The 22681-nt window shown below is 36.0% G+C and overlaps 2 protein-coding genes across 7 annotated transcripts in view; one reads left to right on the top strand and one right to left on the bottom strand.

The window, feature by feature from the left end:
- The window catches only part of Glurib (Glutamate receptor IB), a 223378-nt gene that overhangs the window by 29850 nt on the left and 170847 nt on the right, over window positions 1-22681 (bottom strand). The gene's annotated exons all lie outside the window — the stretch shown is intronic.
- The window catches only part of LOC145933077 (uncharacterized), a 229973-nt gene that overhangs the window by 107585 nt on the left and 99707 nt on the right, over window positions 1-22681 (top strand). The gene's annotated exons all lie outside the window — the stretch shown is intronic.

The following is a 22681-nucleotide window of genomic DNA, read 5'->3' as shown; positions in this document are numbered from 1 at the left end:
GTCTGTTTAAAGTAAATCTATACTACTATTTTTAAAAAAATATGACACTTTTGTAAGCGTCGTATAAAAACAGTGACACTTGAATCCTAAATTTCTTATGTCTGCTCAAAGTGGATCTATACTACTATTTAAAAGAAAAAACAATACGACATTTTTATAAGCGTCGAATAAAAACAGTGATATTTGAATTCTAAATTTCTTATGTCTGCTCAAAGTGGATCTATACTACTATTTAAAAGAAAAGAACAATATGACACTTATGTAAACGTCGAATAAAAACATTGATACTTGAATTCTAAATATTTTATGTCTGTTCAAAGTAGATCTATATTATTATTTAAAAAAAAACAATATGACATTTTTGTAAACTTACGAAAACTACATATGATAAATTTTAAATGGTCAACAAATCATACATAAAATCACACTTTATATCGTTTTTGAAATAGCACACTTTGATTATGATATTGTAATTTATATTTTTCGTGTAACGAAAAGCTTAACAGTTGTTTTAATATCATTTCTCGCATTTAAATACTTATTTTAAATTCACGCGAAAAGAAATTGACTTAAAGCTATCAGGAACGCGTGAAGCCCTGACAAGACGCAATCCAATTGTACCCGGTGACATTCAATATGTTCCGAATCACGAAGCGACCTGTCGACTTCCGTGTCCCATTTGTAGCTACGGGACGACTAATTATCGACGCGTCGCCGATGTCGATCGGCAGGTACAGAAAGCGAGTGGATCTGTATGTGATCGAGCATCACCGTTGTACGCGACGATTGTAATATTTACGAAAGATACGAGAACAATTTTCTCTTTCTCTCTCTCTTGTGAATAATCTGAAAATATCTTCTGTTGATGATGGTTTATCGCGAAATATTTTATTACATGTTTTATAAATTATATTATGCAGATAAACAAATAATATTTTCCGAACTTGTGTGTAAATTAAAATATTATGTGTTTATTGTTCTTTCCAGCATATATACATATTAAATTGAAGTAAAAATCGATAATTCCATAATGTTATTTTGTTCAATTAGCTTGACTCTTATTTATATTATCCTTTTTTTAGAATTTTATACGTTGTAGAATAGATTGTGATGCATCAAAATGATTTCTTCAAGACAACTCGTACCAGTTTGCTCGTGAATTGATAAACTAATTGCGAAAAACGATCTTCGTGGAAATTCATTCGACTGTAGTTCATAAATTGGCATGTTTGGCTTCGGAGCACTTTATAGTCTTCATTTGATTTGAATTTCCAGGCTTTATAATTGATGTAACGTCGAAATTGCGGTACTGTTGGTCATGGAAATATTACGAATATTGCCTCTTTTCAGTTATATAATAATAAACAAATGATTATAAGTTTAACAGGAATTGTACTCCCTAATCAGGGCTGGCTTAGTTCCTGTATGCTTAAATTAACCAAAGCCGATTAAAATTTGAAATTTCCCTTTAGTTTGTTATATTATTGAAACAAGCAATCAGTAAGAGTATGTGGATTGAGCTGTAGAGAGTGAATTAAATTCCAGACTATATAATATCGAGATAAAGTTGGTCGAACGTGTAATTAATAATCAAAGCACAAAATATTTACAAATACCTATTTTAAGTTGATATAATAAGAAAAATGGTGAAAAAGGACTAAAACATTCATTATGATAAAAAAAGATTTCTATATAATTTAGTTACTTATCTTTATTAGTTATTTATCTTTACTTATTCTTCTTTATTCTTGATTATTTTTGTTTCTGAACTTTCGTCGCATGTATTGTTTATTTGTTATTGAATATTAAAGTTTATCGACGCTTTTAAATCGAGATTTTAATACAAAGAAAATTTTTTCCTTTAAAAAGGTAACTGTTTAACTGTTTTTTTTCCGCGCAATGGATCGTCGTTGAAGGAGTTCGGTCGAGGACTTTTTCCTTCGAAGCGTTCTTCTGAAACTGTTGTAACCAATAAATGCTTCAATAACCTTTTTATTCGATAACTATGTTGGAGGCGTGATAATTTGATTCTGGCGCCTCGTATCTGTTGTTATGTGCTTAAGTGCGACGTCGACTGGGACAAACACGTCGCCGTTCCTTCTCGTTCATTTCTCGTAACTTATTTTCGCCCGACTTACACTAAATAGAAGTCGGAACTACTTCTGGAGCGGGTGGATGCCTTAAGAAGCAGTTCAGCAACCCGCGCTGCACTGCTTTCCAACTTCGACGTAAACTTCTTTTTGCACAAACTTGGACCATGTTCTTCGCAATTAGCGTCGTTTTCATCGCATCGATTGTAATCGAAATTTCCCGTATGCAGAAATTGCCAATTGAATTATTAGGGTTGCGTAATATAATGAAATATAATCTCGAGCACGTAAAATGACAAAAGAATTGAGTACCTCTTATAATTATTACGTTATCAACTTCTCACATTATCACAGTGTCGTAATAGTATTCTTTTATCGTACAAAGTATCAGCGAGATACTTGATAGTAAAATAGTATATACATAGAGACGATATAATATTATAATTTTTGACAATTAAACACAAATTCAAAATTTACGTATTTTTTGATACGTCAGTATCCTACTAATCTATTCGCATTGCGAGATCGCATATAACCCGACGACGTCTACATATGTATATAGACACGAACGCAATCCATGACGGGGCATAGATGTCCCTCGGGCAGGCACGCGGGAGTTAGTCTGGTACGGTGCGCGAGCAATCCCGTCTGCATCCTCGTGCAAGTGGATGACCAGCGGTTTCTCGTGTCGCGTATTCGTAGACGAAAATGCCGTCGAGACTGCCGGAAACTAACGTCGTGATGGCGAAACAAGCAACGCGCCATCCCCCGCGTCGCGACGGGACCCAGGATCGACCGATGTCTGATTGTATCTATGTACGACGAGCTGAGCTTAAAGCGGAAGACGTCTTGTTACTCGCGACAAATACGGAATAAGGGAGAATCTATTCTTTGTACTGGGTGTCTCCCGAAATCTGTGTCTTTGGAATAATTTCACTCTCACGACAGTATCATCGGCAATATCATTTTTATAATGAACGCGATTAAATATCCTGGCAATTAAAATTCTGATAAAAATTCTGTCGGAGTAATTAATGGATGGATGCTAATTAATATTGGCTATCCATCTCTGCCAATAACTCATTAGAGCCGATATTATTTATTACTATATTGCAAGCTAAAATTTAATCATTCTTACTTCCGTTAGAATTTTTTCTCACTTCTCTCTTCGGGAAAAAGGGAAATTTTATCAGAACACCTCGTATAAAGTAGCTCGCAAACCGTAGAAATAGCACGTGCATCTATGTGCAACTCGATTTTATCGAACGATCCTCCATGTGATCGTGAGTAAAATTTTAAACGAAAACTCGTCCTCATGGTCGATGCATTTCAGGCAAGCTATATCAGAAGTCTCTGGGGCGTATAGTCTACCCTATACACAGAGTATGCCTGAAATACACCGACCGTCAATTAAACATGTGTAAGTCCTCGTGGAGTTGTTGAAATTTTGTGGTCGTAAGCTTGCAAGCTTTTCGGTACCGGCTCTAGTTAGCTGATTAGACAGATATTTATTGATCTCTCAGAGTTCAAGCCGCCTTTTATGTATAGCTAAAATTACAATACGAATCTCGTCTTGTGTATTTAATTAACAAAAACGCACATAAAATATAATTATTATATCTTATATAAATTGGAAATTTTTTTAAGATTATTATTTTGCACAATGTCTAAAATATTACGATAAAATAATACTTAATGCTCTACTTTTTCGCTTACTATTAAAAACGATAATCCCGATTAATAAAGACATGACATTACATTAATTGGATATAACTTTGCTTTGGCATTTATTAACATATTTGATTAATTAATTTTTAACAATACGCTTGTAGATATTATAAACATTTTCGTATAATTCTACATCCAAAATTACCTAGATGTACCAGTACTATTAAACATTATTAACAAATACCGTCGAATGGATTTTCACTTTGAATCAGAGATTTGATTAAAGTCTGTCTCCATATCTTACTACGACGGACGGTTTGAGGTTACATCTGTAACAGATACGTCACCTCAAGAGAGACCCAAAGAGTCCGTCGAGCCGGAATAACGGAGGTCGGGCTGATTAGCGTGTCCTATCACGTAATCGTCCTGGAGGCAATCCCTAATACCTTTGTCTGTTCTTAATCTGGCGTACCGTTTGCTTTAAAACTAAGCCATTAACCGCGGAAAGGAAGATTGACAGACGAACGAAAAGAAAACTAACAGGAGGAGAGAAGAGATTCGCGTGGCTTCTGTTTTCATATCTTTGTCCCAATTACTGGCGGTGAATCCGCGACATCGGTGCGCAAACTTGGAAGAAAAGCAACGACTAGCGGATATCTGAGACTTCCATCTCGGAGGGTACCGATTTTCTTTCAAATTATGAAGTTGAAAGTAAAAAAGAAAAATAATTCACGATCTATGTAAAGTAATAATTAGAATTCGCTCTCTCTGGCTAGAGAGACAGGAAGAATCTATTTATATAGTTCAATAAATTCCAATCTCCAGGATGTACATTATTCATCACTGCCATATTGATTCGAGAGCCATTACTATTTGTGATTAGCACAAACGCACGAGTGATTCCATCATATGGAGCGCAGGATGCAGAATGCAATGCTTTATCGCCTCCCTCCCTTCGTCGATCGAAACATTCGAAACTGTAAACAAGTAGAAGTGCTCTGTACTTTTTAGGCAATGGATCGGATGCACGGCAAAAAAGAGAGATAGAGAACGTTCCATTGAAACGTTTCATGTATAATTTTTCACGTTTTCACGTACATATGTCCAATAATTTCAATCCCACGTTTTTCGAATTTTTCGAAGGTTCGAAGCTCTTCGAAGTTTTCGAAAAAAACGGTCGAATTTTCCAACAGCCGTAAAACGATTTTCTTCTTTTTTTTTATTTATTCGGTTTTTCTCGAGCACATACCAGATCCTTTTTTTTTATCAATCCGATTGATGTATCCAAATAACTGACAATGTCGGGCCTTCGCGAAACAACCGGCGAAAAGTGCCGGGTAGTATCTAGCCGGCCTCTCGAAACCGTAGCTATATTCGTTTGAAAATTGCGAGAGCGAGTATCGGTTTGAGTGCCGTCACCGGCTGTCGCGCAACGCGATCGATCACCCATCCGGTCGTTCGTTCACACCCGCGATAAAGATGCCGCGCGGTAGAGCCAAGTGGTAGCAGGTGTCGCGTGGCGTCCACCTGCCCACCACGCGACACCCCGGCTACAGAGCCGAGCTTATTATCTCGCTACCCGCATCCACGTTTAAAACCGGAACGGGGGTGGGCCGTGTGCAATAACCGCAAGAGCCGCGCAACCGCATGATTTTCCAGTCGTTTTAATTAGCACTTGTCTCCCCGCGAGTGCGGACGAATCGTCTAGCGCGCGACAATTTCCGCGAATACCGCGCAGGAACGACGCGGAAAATGAAAGCTGCGCGAAGCTCCCGGTATTATCGGCTCGGCGGAATATATTCGGAAAAAAAAAGAGAATAAGAGGCACGCTTTTCTTTTCGCAGCGTGCTATGCTCTACGTTTTATCAACGCGGTGTAGCTCTGGTTTCTCTCCGCGCCTCTTCCCGCGGAATCGCTTTACGCGACGTTCGTTATGGAACTTTGTCGTTGATGGGGCGCGGTAAATATTTACGTCTACCGCGTGCGCGCATTCTCGCCGCAATCGTCGAGTTTGCGGGGTAATTGGAATAGAACCGCGAAAACTTTCGCGCAAATGTTAACGTCGGACTTCGGGCGCTCGGTCACTCACGTCGAGCGTCAGATTGATCGCGGAAATGTATTATAAATTCTCATGCAAATTCCTCAAATTATAGTTGGTTGTTTGTAGAAATATTTCAAGCTAACGTCGCACATTACAGGAGCACATCCGCAATTTCATATTTTTACTCTCATTCTAATACGATTTTATATTTGCATATTATTAAATTACATAATTATATTAATTATGTTAAATTATATTAACGTATTATTATTCGTACGAAAACATATTTTTACACATATGGGAGAATTGCATATAAAATTGAACAACTTAAATGCAATCAAATTATTTGGTTTAAATTAAAAAGTAAATGCATTCGAGAGAGAACTTTTGAAGAGTATGTGTATGTGAAATTATATTGTTATAATTTCTGTACTTTATTACTGCATGTGATATTATTTCATAGGAATTTCAATACACTGCAATTTTTCTAATCTTTGTGTGACTTTTATATGCTTACGATCGACATATATTTATATTAGTCGATAAAACCACTATCGCATTCTGTATTATTTCTAGAGAGAGAGAGATAAAGATTTGCGTTATTGTCTATAAATGTTAGAATACGCCCATAATACTTAGCAAGAGTTGAACGTTATCAAGTATCTTCCCCAATTCTTCAGCGCACCCCATCGCCTATTTCATATATAACATACATATCCATTTTATTTATGACCGACGACAATCGAGTGTATCGTGCGATTAAGTCTATCGATTTCTCGGATCGTTTTCCCTCCGAATGGACCAGCTGATCTCTCAGCCACGCAAATCGAGCGTGCCAGAAACTCGATCGACCCTGGAAGAGTCGAGTGTCGGAGTGCCATTCTCGTTTCGGATTCGCTATCTGCTCGTAATGGAAATTACCGGCAGAATACACGGTGCTTACACGAGGGAGATATTCATTTTGGATATTCGATGATTATATATATGTATATCGACGAGCGTATATGCGCGCTTCTCTCGCGTACCGAGAATTTTACGATTTAACATTACACCGTCAATGCTCGATATTTATCGCCGGAGCGTTAGCCCGACGCGCTCTTATAAAATAAAATTCCGATACGTTTCGCTCCCTTTTCTCCTCTTCTCGTATCAGACTCTGTCCTGAATTCCTCGCGTTCCGACAATACTCGAAATCTACCTCGTAAACCGGCAACGCGTCCGACGCAACATTAAACGTCAATTTAGTTCGTAAACTAATTCGCAGTTATATGTGCGGCGAATTTTCGTTGATTGCCTCGAAAATGCATATCGCTCTGATGTTTTGAGTTAAAAAAAATCTATATATATATATATATATATATATTAGCTACAGCTCGAATAAATTAAAGAACTAAAGAATTAAAGAACTTAATAAGAGAAATGTAATATGGAAACATGAAGATCTCTCCCGCGTGTAAAACTCGCGCTTTAAACGAATGATTTTGATATGAGGTAACTCAAAGAAAGATTTCCCCGATTGCCAACGAGAAATTTACTTTAAATTTTACGTAACTGGCTATAATTTTCGACAAAGTAGAGTCAGTGGCATCTGCGCACGCAATATTCATCAGCTCCTTTTTTTCAAAATTATTTCCACTGGATGGCTTATCTGCATTTTCATTATTCTGCGATGAATGCCGCGCGAATACGAACGATATTTATATATATATATGTACATATATGTGTGAGTGTGTGTGTGTCTGCACACTTTATATCCCGTAGTGTCACACGGAAATTAACCGGACGATCACCTCAGCATGTTCAACGAATGCCAAATTGTGGCCCAAATTTCATATGTTAATGTAATCAACTTTCTCTATTTTCTCTCCGCATGTTGCTTGTTAGCGAATTATGTTTGCGTTATCTTTTGAATGGCATCATCATCGCGTCGTGTGTCCATATTTGATTCCCAATTAAATGTACAAAATCATATGTTAGATGCACATGTGAAAAGTGGATCAGATATTAAAATATCGGTCAACATTTACGCACAATAATATATTCTATTTTTATGATTAATAAATAGTTTTAATAAATAGTTAAATCTTTGATATTAAAATGTAACATATAATATGTAAAATTCCGTATTAAATTTATATCGAATAAAGTATAACTGCGGCATCGACTTTTGCGAAAACTCAACTTTCAAAATCAAACTTTTGTCTATTAATTATTATTATGCAAGTCGAATTTTATTTCGTAATAAATATGTTATTAACAACTAAGACTTTATTTAGACTCTCGATATGAAAATCATATTTTAAATTTAAGGCAATAAAAGCCAAACGCGGATATCAGTGCATCAGTTTAAAAAAAGAATTAATTTTTCGTTGTGCACAGAATTACTTTTGGCTCATTGAATCAGAAAATATTTATTGAAGAATTTATTTAAAGTAAAAAATCACTCATTAAAAACTTATTAAAGTTTAAATCTCGAATTGAGATTTAACTTTAGGGGGGACAGAGGAATTTAAAAATCTTGAATTAGACTCATTCATCTCTTGATACGATACTAAGAAATGAATGAATCTCTAATTCGGGATTTTTAAACCCCTCTCTGTCACTATTTAAAATTAAATCTCAATTCAAAAATTTAATTAGAGTTTTGAATGAGCGATTTTGTACTTGTACTTTAAATAAACACTTTAATAAATATTTTTTGATTTAATGATCCAGCAAAAATGATTCTGTGCGCAACGAATAAATCAGTTTCATCGAAAAATTAATTCTTCCTTGAATCTGACATACTAACTTTGGTTTGCACCAAGAAATCATTAAAACAAATACTAGGCAATAAGGAAAAAAAAATTATTATTTCTTTAATCATTAATGGATTCATAATATAATAATTATATTCATATTTAGATTTTTTATTCATTTATTAATATAATTATTTAAGTCACTAATCTCGTTTATTTTTCCTCATTTGTTGTATTATTATAAATGATTTAACATCAACGTCGAAACGTCAGATCACATTGTGCAAAACGTGGCGGGCAATCGGGCAGTTTCGTTGCCGCAACTGACCGCACATTCACTCATTCCAATTTTCTTTATAGTTATACCCGATCGACGGGTATGTGCACGCCTGTGCGCGATTTCGCGATTTGATCAGGGCAGACCGCGCATTCCGCGCGAAAATTCGCCGCTCGACGACGCGACGCCGAATTTTCAATGAACCCCCGAAATGCGAAAATCGAATTTCCACTATCGATAATCAGTTTCCGTATCCGCTTTAACGCACGGCCCAACAATAACACGCGCGCACACACACACAACACACGGGCATTTCGATGAATGGGAAAACGCCCGAATTACGCGGTTCGTAATTAGTGCCGTTAAGCCGCACGGTAATCACGGTGTATCGGTGTCAACATTGCAAACGTCGAACCATCGCGCCATCGGGAAAGAATATAAATTGTCTATCTCTCGCTCTATACATTTATAATGTGTATAATTAGACCCCAGAGTGCGGTTGACCGCGTCTACTGCTTAAAACTGTATATACGCATCACATGCGGCTTTGAATGACGCATTAATATTATACTTTACTCTGACAGAAACTCCTCGTCCATGCGAAACAATAGACACCGAATATCGAATCGCAGATATAATATTCGCGATTGAATTCGCGAGAACGTTGACGTATCAAGTTATATCGAATATCATTACATTTTCACGATGTATTAGCGGGATAAATTTTTTTTTTCTTTGTAAATTCACACAGAATATTGTCCTTTGCCTATCGGGCGAGAGAATCGTGTTACGTTCAATTGGTTAAACGGTAAACTTTTGGGTTCGCGCACAGGATGAAACGTGAGCGACACGTCGCGCGTTTTCTCGCGTATCGCTGAATTTTTGTGTTTATCGCCGCGATATATACGCGATACAATTCGGCGCGCGACTCAAACGGCCATCATTCTCGAAAATAATTTAATCGACAGGTTGTCGATACGGAAATCGGCGCGTTGCAGCTGCGTCGCGTGCCGTTTTTCTCTTGTCACACGCGTTTACGAGCGGCGCAATTGTAAACGCCGACAAATTGAAGCCGGGACGGAATCGGCCCTGATATCTCTCTCTCTCTCTCTCTCTGTCATCGTCCGTTTCCGGGACGCGGAAGGACAACCGAGAGGTCCGGGTTAATCCCCCGGTTAAGCCTGAGTTAAACGTCATCATAACCGACCATTATTGTGGACCGCTTAGTGTCGCTCATGAAGGTAAATAGAATATTCCGGTGCCAGCTGGGATCGTTCGACCGTAGAAATTAATTCTGCTCTCCTCCTGCCGGAGAGAGAGAGAGAGAGAGAGTTTATCGGTGGGACACGAAGCTCCATCGTGTGCCGGACGAATTGCGTTGCCCTAGCATCGAAGTTATCTTAATGGAAAAGTTTTCGGTCCGCGCTTTCTCTCCAGTTCGTACCGATTGACGCAACAGTTGAACGTTGAACCAATTATGGGGAATATTGCCTTCGTGCGACTCCGTTGGCGAGACGGAAAATAACACAGTGAATTATTGAGAAGCCGCGGGAGACCATAATTTTATTGTTGTTCCAAATCGACAACCGCTATTACGGCGGATAACGAGTGGAGAACGCATTACGGCTACCTTGGTTAATGGTCGCGTCTGTTAATCGTTAGTAATTGCGTCAATTTTACCTTATTTCGTCAATTTTCGACGTGGTCATCGCGATAAAAGATAAGCACACGAAGAATTTTGCCGCAAAATGGGCAAAAAATGTTTGGACGTCAAAGTGCCATGCAGAAGCGAATAGTCAAATGGATAATTGCGCACGTGTCACGATACGTCATACAATTATACGTTATCATCATACAATTATATGCTATAATTACGGTCGTGCAATTTTTTGAGCTCGCTATACTGACAGAGATATTAATTAAAAATTTCGAAGCAGTCACATGCAATTAACAAATTCGCAAATAAAACTGTACACCTCTCGTTCTTGTTGGTGGCTTGTTAGATTAGGTGTCTCTTCTCCGCAATAATCACAAATAGAGATGAGTCAGTTGATGAGTCACAAAACGCCACGTGGATCTTCGCTGGCGATCGCCGTAAAATGATGCGTTAAATGTGTGTAAAAATTTTTCGTATCTCAAGAAGATAAAGAGCGCATCAAACGTTGAACTTTGCCACGTAGATTTTCTTCGCGCGTGGCATAAATTTATTTATCTACTTAATCGCGATAATTGCAACGTGGGAATTATTCATTGTATGATTGCAACGCGAATTCCGTAATCGGATACGACGGACGGCGAATGTTCGCGTTCGATTCTTCCGATTCCGTAGCGTCGTCAGAATGTGGGAGACCGCATGAGAGCGCAGTCACGTAATAGTTGACGCACGGAATCTCTCGGTGCGAAACGTCCAAAGGAAAGGATGGGAATGGTCGAGCAGGTCGGTCCGAGACAAGCAATTTTTCTGAGCGCTACTCTTTGTGTTTCCGCTCAATTACCGGTATTACGTCAGTACAGGTCGAGCGGAAGCATCGCGGACGAGGTCGCGGATCGCGAAACATACGTCGTAATGTTCTAACACTATTACGTGCATGTAATTTATTTACGATTATTTACGACAAACTTTTAAAAAAAGAATGTAAACGAAGAAAGAGTTATAACTAAAATTAATAAGATGAAATATGCGTCGAAAAAGATATATATCGAAAACGCCTAAGATACTTTCAAGTCCGTGAAAGATGTTTGTGAAGGTTGTTTCTGAAGGTTGTAACGATTTTACGACAAAGTAAAATAATGATAATAATTAGCTTTGCATATAAATTACAGTTGTTTAAAGTATGACCTTGTGTTTTACCTCTAAAACAAATACGTTACATAATTCTTTCCTACAAGGGACTCACAAAGTACCAAAACAGTTTTGGGGAAATGTATATATTTTTGTAAAGTATTTGTCGAAACAAGTTCAACGATATATAATATTTGCTGCCCCAATTGAGGTCAAATGTCAAAAACCGAGGGGTCAATTTTTGGCCAATATTTAATTTTTGACTTTTTCGTCATGTTGGATAGCAATCGATATTCAGCTTCATGAGCAGAATTTACATATAATAAATTTTTAAACTTATCGCGAGCTATACGCACGCAAAAAGTCAAAAATTGAATGTTGACCAAAATTTGACCTCTCGGTTTTCGACATTTTACCTCAATTGGAGCAGCAATGATATACATATATCGTAAACTCGTTTCGACAAGTACTTTTCAAAAATATATACATTTTCTCCGTTCTGGCATTTCATAAGTGTCTCTTGTTAGTAGAAGTTAAAAGCTCGATAATGGCACTTCAGAAGATATCTAAGTATCATTTTGTATTTTAATTTGCTACAATATTGAAATAATTGTGTTTCGACTATTTCATTTTATAAGATTCTTGCATTTTCTACGTGTTTATTTTTGTATTATATTTAGATGGTATAAATAAACAGATAATGTCAGAGAAAATTGTCTTGAGAATTCTTTCTAATTCTGTTGTTCCATATCTAACTAATTTTGTACGTTGCTTGCTCGCGAAATGATGAGCAAAGCGAACAATTTCCTTGTCAAGTTCATGCGACAAGAATTACGAATGGCGGCGCGCGACTAATTTCCCACACGTACACACGCTCCGTCTTCATTTTTCTCTGTAACTGCAGCAGTGACTCCTCGAAGGATGCGACTTGTGATAGTCGTAATAGAGCTCGACATTGATATCTTCGTCGCATTAGTTTTACGCTCGCCCAGCAAGTAGATATTACGTTGTCGAAAAATTAATATGATTTTAGAAAATAATATTTCACACATATATATTTATAAATTAAACATATTTATAGATTTATAAATTAAACATATTTATAAATTAATATTTGTAAATTAATTATTTACCAGTTATTATAATCAGTATACATACATATATATAAGTACTTATTTTTGCAATATATTTTGCTAAAATAATGAGCCGCTTCATTACTATCTCTGTTTATTGCGTGTTTAAAGCAGAAAAAGCGCAACACATATCTCTCTCTCGACGTGATATTAAATTTTGTTTTCAATTAAATGTACAAAATAATCTCTTAATTTGTCGCAGAATGCTAGACTGAACGTTTGAAAGCTGGATGAAAATGTTTATACTGAAAAATATACGCCTGTCGCGGAGCTTAATCCGTCCAACGCAGTAATAACTGTTACATCGAGACAGTTTGTTAGTGTTGACGCATATCTCTTTTTAGTTAATTTACTACATAGAGAAAGACTGAATAACGTAAAAATGCCTATTATATCTCTGTGATTAAATTCATATATAATTTAAATCAAGTATACTTAGGATTAGTTTGGCGAAGTGGTCTTACTCGAAATCCGATTGTATTCCAGTTGATAATTTATGTAAGCGGAAACTCCTCGCTCCTAACTGTAAACTCAAACATATGCTTACTATTTTCACAAGATAAACAATGAAATATTCCTTACATAAACAAACTATAAGAGCAAAACAGACTGAAACACGCGGACTGCGCTCTCTATCAAGATCATATCCTCGTAATGTATACGGGGTTGTAATTCTGTGCTTACGTAATACATATACATGTCATGTATCATCAAAACAACAGAATGCTAAGCGCGTTTGAAGATTCACTCTAGAATAATATTGATTAATAGAAACACACTCTTCTTACCCTTACCAAATAAAAGATGAAAGAGTGACATATATGATATTTTTATGGAGAGAGAAAGATAGAGTAATAATATAATATTTGTGTTCTCTCTCTAAATATTGTATGTATCGTGCGATAAATTATTGATTAAAGTTATGCCCAATAGGGAGACAAAAGATCTTTTCTATTTAAATAGTATTATCTATCGCGAACATCTTTCAAAAGATATTAATTTTGTTCAAATCAATGAATAATGTATCGTAATATCGTGATTATACATCAGTTATAGCAATATGGAATGTATTACAGCATGATTATCTATGTGAATATATATGTCCTATTTAGCAGAGAATCTAATTGATATTTAAATTTAAAACACTATATTGTGTACACTATACTATTCCTTAAATTAAACACTGTTCTAGCAGAATTTACATATGTGTTTCTCTCTTCGAGAAGATAAAAAACATAATATAAAACTCAAGTATTTATACATCAACATATTTCTTACAATCTAACACATCAAATTATATATTTGAAAAATTAACAAACACATGAAAAATATTACAAAATCATAAAATTATTTTACTTTTAGAAAGATTTTATATACATATATAAAACAGCATATGACATTTTCTGCATCATTTCGTTTTAATATACATTTTTAGCACTTATAGTTTCGTTTTTACATCGACTCTTCATTCGTCGATGAAAAGCGACAGTTATGGCAATAGGGCGCGGAGAAGATTATTTTAAGTGGAATGTGGTACTTCTACAGGGCTGTTAGATCAGAAACCGCGACAGAAGGTGATCGAACTCTCGAATGCCGTGTCTTGTGCCGGCGATGGTCACCGGTAGGAGATGTTTATGTCCATTTGAATTCCAATTAATGGCACGTCGAGGACACTTTGGAACGCGTGACATATCGCGGCGCATTGTTCCGCCACCGGACAGAAATGTTGACCGGAGTCGGGCCGTTTAAAGGATTCGTAGAATCGATCGCTCTCTCTCTCTCGCGGACCTCCCTTCAAAATAGAATCCTGCGGGAGCTTTTTCATTATCTCGTATTTCCACAAAGCCCTGCGGCTAAAAGAAGCGACGCCGGGTCGGTATTTTATAGGAACCCGCTCCACCCTCATCCAACCCCCATCGCCCCATCGCTGCGCCGCCCCGTATCGCGAATGCGATACGCCGATGGTTCATTTCATAGCGCGTATATCCGATGACGGAAGAACAAATTTGTCAAAATACGCAACGTTTTGCCGACACGCAATCTGCTCGATAAATCGAGCATTTCAAGAAGGGTTTTTTTTTTCACGTACAGTGCCTTATTTTAAAATTATGAGAACACTATTTTCACATAGATAAACATACAATACAATGCAGTCTTGCGTAATTTTTATTTTTATTTTATTTTTCTAATTATAACAGAATTTTATTAAAATTAATAGAAAGAATTTGATTTTCTGTCTAATTGAATCATTTAAAAAATAATTATAAATTGTCTAACCATAATACAAGGTTATTATATCGCATATATTAATATACACATTGAGTATACACATTGAAAAAGTAGAATTTTATTTTACATTCTTTCATCATTGATAAGAATGTTCGAAAAAATTTAATAGATATACTTTTAATTCTATATATAAGTATGAATAAGAAATGGACTAGATATTTAATATTTAACAAGTTATGTAATATTCAATTTGTCTAATAATATCAAATCTTGCAGTGCAAGTATTATTTGCAAATAACTCCTAAACGAATCAGTGAGAATCATGAGAGACTGTTAGGCACGGGATCATAAATGAAAGTCATCTCTGAATTTTCACTCGCAGACAGCAACGGGAAACGGTAGAAAAAAAACAGACCGGAAGTCGCGGCAGATATTACGTACGTGTTTCACTGGTCGCGAGTTTGTCCACGCCGAGGGAGAGCAGGTGGAGGAAACGTGGAATTTTCGTTAGTCGGTATCCCGGTCACGTGCGCGGTGCAAATTGAAATTCTTGTTTCGCTCGCCGGCATTTATCATGACTGTTCTGCGGTATGATCATTGGATCTTATTTCGCCCAGTTTATCGATCTGCTTTAGCGACACACACATATATACACATATACACTTGGGTTTTTATTGGCCGCGCTCGAATGCCATTGGCGGATATTATCGAAGAGTTGAGACGGATATCGAGACGATTGCACCGAGCTCAACCACCGATTATTCATCGGTGAAATTCACGATTTTTCCCCCTTTTTTTTCTCTTTTGCATAGTTGGATTGTAAATAATGCGCGATGCGCTGCGTCGTCTATACATCACGATAAAACATTACAAATGAATATCGATAACAGCCCCTGTTTGTTTTTGACTATAATTTATAATGGAATGCGGTATTATTTACAAATGATAACAAAACGAGCTTCGTATGCAAGTGAACCATATCCTGATTACTCAAGCGGCGTACGCATATATTCTGTAAAAAATTTAAAAACATAAAAAGGAATATACATTTCTCTTGTGTGTGATAGTGAAAATGCCTGTGTGTGATATTCGCGTCAGACATTTCTCCGCCAAGCCATGGTCATACATCACGATATTATACACGTCATAATATTAGCTTATACACTTTATATGTATTGGTTCGAAAAAAGCACTCTAATCTACGGTAATGGTATGGTTCTCTGTTCGCGCCAGGGCGAACGTAATGCACGAAGCCCATAAAACGAAACGCGAAAAAGAATACGGACGATTAGAATACGTATGTGCATGGTGCAGAGTAGCGCGAAATTAGAGGTAACGCGATAGCACTTTTGAATTTTGCAATTTCCGGCCTTTGCGAAGCCCGACGCCGCGAGTTTTTCCCGAAATAACACGCGCCGATATGAAATACAAAATACCGAGCGAAATTACCGGGAACTCTTCCCGGGGGCTGGGCTTGCTCGCCCCAGTGTTTGCTGTAAAAAAAAAAGCGTTGTGCAACGACGATGTTCATCGAATAGCGTATCGAGAGATTTGTAATATAATAAATACCATCGAGATTATATGTACTCCGGAATCCGCAATCCTCCCTTTGTTCATACGGTCGCTCTCTCTCGCAAAAAAAAAAAAAAAAAGAAAAAAAAAGAATACGCGCGATTCGCAAAAAAGTCTATTGGAGAGTTGTTGCGTATAAAAGCACATAAGAGTGGTGCAAGTTGCATTTATGTCGATTGTGAAAAATGCATCGAAAAAATCCATGACACAGTTGATTCATGATTTCATCGAAACTATACGACATTTGAAAAATATTATCGCATAGAGTTGGATTTTCTTTAGTGTGTTTTTAATGTTTTTCTTGATATTTTAAAAGAAAATTGATCAAATAGTTTTAATCTTTTTAGCTTGCTTATCGTAATTTACGCAATTTTATACTTTATCTCTCTATTGATAAAAAATAGAAAGTTTCTATAAAAAAAATATTACACCATTATTTTTCCGAAAATTTTCTCTTAGTTTTTCATTTATTTTATTAGTGAATATTTTTGGATCGAATAAAAATAACGTTGAATTAATATCACCACAACTTCGTACTTATATGCAAATATTGCAGATTGAACCCAGGGTGGCGGTTAATCAAGTATGCTTGATGCACGTAACACATATATACACACATCCATCGATCCGCCATAGTTCATAAATTTTCGTATAATTCTATGACATATCATTTATCAGTTTCCAAGTCGGAGTCGAACGACGAAGTCGAATTTACTGTTAAAGTCACGCCGCTTTCTGACACGCGATTAATCCATCGAACGTAACCCATTTGTATGCCCGAGCGAAAATGGGTTCGCTGAGAGTGATAAAAACGGCGAAATTACTCTCGCGCGGCGAAATTGCTCGCGTAGAATTCGCATAGTATCTGCTTAATGGTTTCATGCAAAAATGCGCTTTCGCGCGTTTTGCGCGTAGAAATCTCTCTTGCAGTCGACGAGATCAGCGGTCGCATCTGTTTGTGCTGGTTTTGCGAGATTACTTCGAAAAACATACTAAAAAAATACTTTGCAATCGATTGCGCTAAGTCTAAGTCGCTCAATGGCTTGTATATATATATATATATATATATATATATATATATATATATATATATGTGAGATGCACGAATGGATATTTCCGGTCGTTCGGATGAGCATCAGCCTCTCTCTCACGCTATAAAACCACGTGTAAACTTGTTGTCAGATCGTACCATATTTGGCAATATGGCGTAAAGCCCGAGATGAAATTTCATCGTGTATCAGCCAGGAGGGCGAGGCTGGTGAGATTGGTCAGACGGCGATTGATCGTATTTCGCGAGACGAGAAGAGTAGACGCAGGATGGTCAAGAGTAATACAGTTATTAAATTGCCGGGATTATTAACCTAAATGTTATAATTATTTTACATTGCGTGAATAACAAGAAACAAACAAAAACAAAAAAAATCGCTTAATATTATTTTGTAATATGTATATCTATATATATATATATATATGTATCTCGGAGCTCTTTGTTGACGTCATATTAATTGTAATCAAAATAATTGAAAACTCTTTACAAATCGATATTATTATTAAACAATCATTTGTGTATTGTTATATTGCGTATTATTATTTTATTATTTATCTCATATTTCAAATATCAATATGTGGCTGTTGTTAGAAACGGTTTCGATTTAATATCATAGTAATTTTTATCCTCTACAGACACAAATGTAATGTATTATGAAGGCATTAAAATAATCCAAGAACCGACGATATAATAGAGGCGAAAGCATTACTGTTAACAACGGGGCGCTAGAATATTACTTGGCTAAACTAATAAAAAGACGGAAATGTTAATGACTTTCATCAGAGTCTGCTAGAACGAGCCTTACAAAACTTTTTAATGACGTTTTAAAACACGGTACGCATGCGTTCTCACCATAATCCACATTTATTCCGTGCGTATGCGTAATGAAATGAAGAAAGGCATTAAAATACATTCCGATTCTCCGACGAATAGGATCAAATTCATCGACAATAAAAGATTATCTGTATAATATTTTTTATCCTTTATTCTCTTTCTCTCTCTTTATGTTTCTTTTAATTATTTTCGTAATTGTTTCAATAATTCTTATTTTATTTTAAATGCTTCTAATTAACAATTGATATAAATATATCTCTTCTTTGTTGCTTTTTTCTACTATTCTCTAATTTCTTCGTATGCTCAGTAATTAATTTCCATTTAATACAGCACGTGATAAATTCTATATTTATATATAATCTTTTATTTCTATTTGTGATTATTTGTATAGTTGCATTGATCGGTCGAAAGGCAAGCAGTTTCAGGGAATTCTATAAATACTTGTTTCTCCATTTCGCTCCCCTTTTACTTTCACTACTACTTTCACATGCTACTGTTTCTCACTCTCGACAGAGTCACCACTTTTGGTCTCACGTCTTTCTGGCAGACCATTATCCTCGCGTGACAGGGAAACCGAAGTCAGGAATCGATCGATCCTGCCGTCAGCAGTCGATCACGAAGAGGAAATCTAAATCTTCGCGTCGCTGCAATTCGATGACACTTCGCGCCGTTTTGTTCTCGATGTGAATCGTTATAATTCTCCAGAGAATATCTCCCTGTCGCTTCCCTTCTCGCTCGAATCGTAAATGACTTCAGGACATTATTATATTATCCTCAATCATCGATGAGCCACGCGTTCCAGCTTTTACTTTCTACTTCGCGAAGATCGTCTCTCTTTCTCAAAGGAATTCCACGTAAGATAAATATAATTTTCCTCCGCGATCAACCCTCTATTTTTCCATCCCCTTTTTTTCTTGTCAGCACTTATAAGCTACCCCTCGCCGATGGCTTCGCGCGTTCCAAGAAGGATGATTGTGATGAGCAGCCGAGCGAACGAAGTCAAACTCGAGCGATTTAACATTGTTTTAACATCGATGCCGTGGTTACGGGGAAAACCCGCTTACCCGCTGGAAACTGTAAACTGTATCAATTCAATTTCATGCGAACTCTTTCGAGAACATTTTATTCGCCGCTCCGATACTCCGACGTTTATCTTGGCCGTTGATGCTACCAACGTTTTCCTGTTTCGAGATCCCGATAATGTAATGCAAGTACATAGTATGATTGTATCGTGATCGAAGAATCAGAGAGATTACTCATTGTCAGATTACTGATACACGCAAAATTGTTCCTTTAATTTTCGATTATATTTATCGACCCAAAATATCACTATTAATATTATGTTAAAGAAAAATATGTATATATAAATATTTTAAAATTTAACAAGATGGAATTTATGAGATGGAATTATTAATATCGGTGTATTTGCATAAAGAAATCCTATGAATGAACAAAAAAACTTTTTTATAAATAGAAAAACCGGCATTAACTCATTTCAATATTAAAAATATAGCGAGCGGAAATAAGGCGTGTAAAAAGTACAAATTTATAAAATCTAAAAAAAGAAATAAAAATAAAATATAATATGATGTGATGAAAGTAAACATACATTAAATATTCACGATGCGTACCATAATCTCACGTAGAACGTGGACGAAGCTTTGATTTAATACTTTTATCAAACCCGCCGTGCACCGATGCATACCGGTCTCTTTGGTGGCAGGCTGCGTCCGCAGTTTCTCTTCTTATTAACACGTGAGCGCTTTGATTTATATCCCCCCCGAGCAGTCAGGTGGACAGTGTCCACGCTCGATCGATTTTAACGTCGTTTCGCCGACGACACCGGCGCGCCGATCGTCGCACTGGGGGATAAATCCGCGATGCTCGAAGGGACAGCGGGACCTTTTTTAGTCGCGCTTTACGGCGCGAACCAAAGGGTCGTGAAGGGCTTTCCGTTTCCCCGGAGACCGTTTGATCTGCTACAGCGGATAATTCGCCCGCCGACGCCGTTCACGTGACAGGAAACGCGTGCGCACTTTGTCACGTGCGCCGCATGAGCGGTGCTTTTTATACGTCCGTCGTCGCATCGGACAGATTCACCGTTTCGTTGCGGTGTGAACAGACGTAAGTGAGAGAATATAAAGGAGAGAACTCTTGAAAGTGCGAATGGAAGGAAAAGAACGACGATAAAAAGGGTGAATTTAACCCTATCGCGCGGCGAGATTAAAAACGATTCTTCGCTCGCGCTGTCGCTTCCGTTGAATTAACCAGTCAAAATCTTTGCATTGTGTGAAGATTCTAAAGTTTCCATTTCCGTGTCGCTCTTCCCTGCTCGACTTTTCTTGAATGCCCAAACCTTCGCGCTTCGCTCTTGATTGATTTGATAAAATTGTTAACTTTGCGGCTAATTATGTTTGTTAAATTAATGATAATTTAACAGTTGAAAATATACAGTTATCAGCTGATTTCTGTCAAAAATATTATTCGAGTTTAAAGTATTATAACATATTATTTATAACATTATTAGATTTTAATTTTTATAATATATTTTTACTTTAAAATTTAATTATTAAATTAACGCTTTAATCACCTGATTTCTGTCAAAAAAATATTAATCAAGTACAAACAAACTTTATAAAAATATCATTCTTTTTCATATAAAGCGCGTAGCGCGCGCTTGTATTGTTCTAGTATTCAAAATTTTTTTTAATAATATAATATTGTGAAATTTTTTTTACATTACACAAACAAGAAAAACTAAATTATTCTTTGGTACATTCTTCATTGAATAATTTTTTCTCTTATTTTAATTTCCATTTATCAAGCAAATTTCTAGTTTAGAAGATAAATATACTCCCCCTCTCTCCATCTTTAGAACGTTTGTAATATACGATCCATATGCTTCTGTCGAACATATAAAAAGCGTAGCTCGTCTGAGGTCTCTGGTTGTCTAGTTAAGCCACTTCGCCACTACGACAAAGTTACGTCGTTTTGCGAAATGTACCTACATACCTACATACCGTATAAGCTTGCAGGACACATTCGGTGATAATGAAGAGCGATCGCGGCGATATATCAACCGCGATTACGGTCTTATATCCGACGCGTGAAAACGGATGAGACAAGGTGATCCACTTATTTCGCGAATATAGGCGCAAGCTTGAGTGAAATCACATGTCACGTTTTCTTAATATTAAATTTCTTTTTGTCCGATTACATCGCTAAGTTATTATACATTCTCACTATAGAGAGATTGAAAATTATGTGACACGTATTAAATAATTGAAGACAACGCTTGTATTTATTTTGTGATTGCATTTATTTAAAAAAAAAATCAATTTGAAATTACCAAATATTAAATAGAATCTTAGATCATTTTTAATTTACCAAAATCATACGAATCAAGCATATGTAATATTTTAATTAAATTTCTAAGTTACAGAGTAAATTCTGCTAATTGTACCTTACATATAAAAAAATTCGTAAATTATATATTAAAAATACATCACTGTAAAATAAACTACTACACTTTTTATACATAATAATTTGCATTTTGTAATTAAAAATGTAGTTGCATGTTATTATGTTATTATGTCATTAACACATTATTTTATTATAAAAAGGACATAATTTAATTATAAATAAAGCCAATTTACACTTAAAGTATTTAAATCAATTATTTTAAAAAATTATTTCTTAAAAAAATTCAGGAATGTATTTATGTATCAACAAAATAGATGCGCCAATTTCGTTTTCGACTTACGTACGTTTCCTTTTTAGAGAACTCTTTATGTTAACTATACACATGTATTGAATCACACAGCAATTGTCTTGAGAAGATCCTTTATGCATTCTTACAAAAAGATAATAATGATATAATTAATAAGCACATGCAATAAATTCCGCAGAGATCATGAACTATTCAACATCTGCATATTGGACTGTTAGTAATGCATAAGAAACGTAACCATCAAATATAATTACTTCGGCATAAAGTAGCAAATGCTGTTTTATATAACAAAATATAAAATTGCGTCAATATTATAATAAAAAGTAACAATGTATCGTAATATGCAACTTTCACCATTTATGGCAAGATCAGCGCAACTAAACTGCAATTAAACTTTCGCAATTTACGAAGATTGTTGCATTAATTTTATCTAATTAATTTTTTATATTATATAAAGTGCTTCCTAGAATACATAATGTCAAACATTTTTGAGTGATTAAACATTGCACTATATAATTATGTTATTTATACAAAGATTA

Source organism: Prenolepis imparis, unplaced genomic scaffold (assembly GCF_030444845.1).
Source record: "Prenolepis imparis isolate NDT839.2.m4 unplaced genomic scaffold, iyPreImpa1.0 SCAF_2, whole genome shotgun sequence".
NCBI classification, from domain to species: Eukaryota; Metazoa; Arthropoda; class Insecta; order Hymenoptera; family Formicidae; genus Prenolepis; species Prenolepis imparis.
The sequence above is the reverse complement of the archived record's forward strand: the minus strand, read 5'-3'. Positions and strand labels throughout refer to the sequence as shown.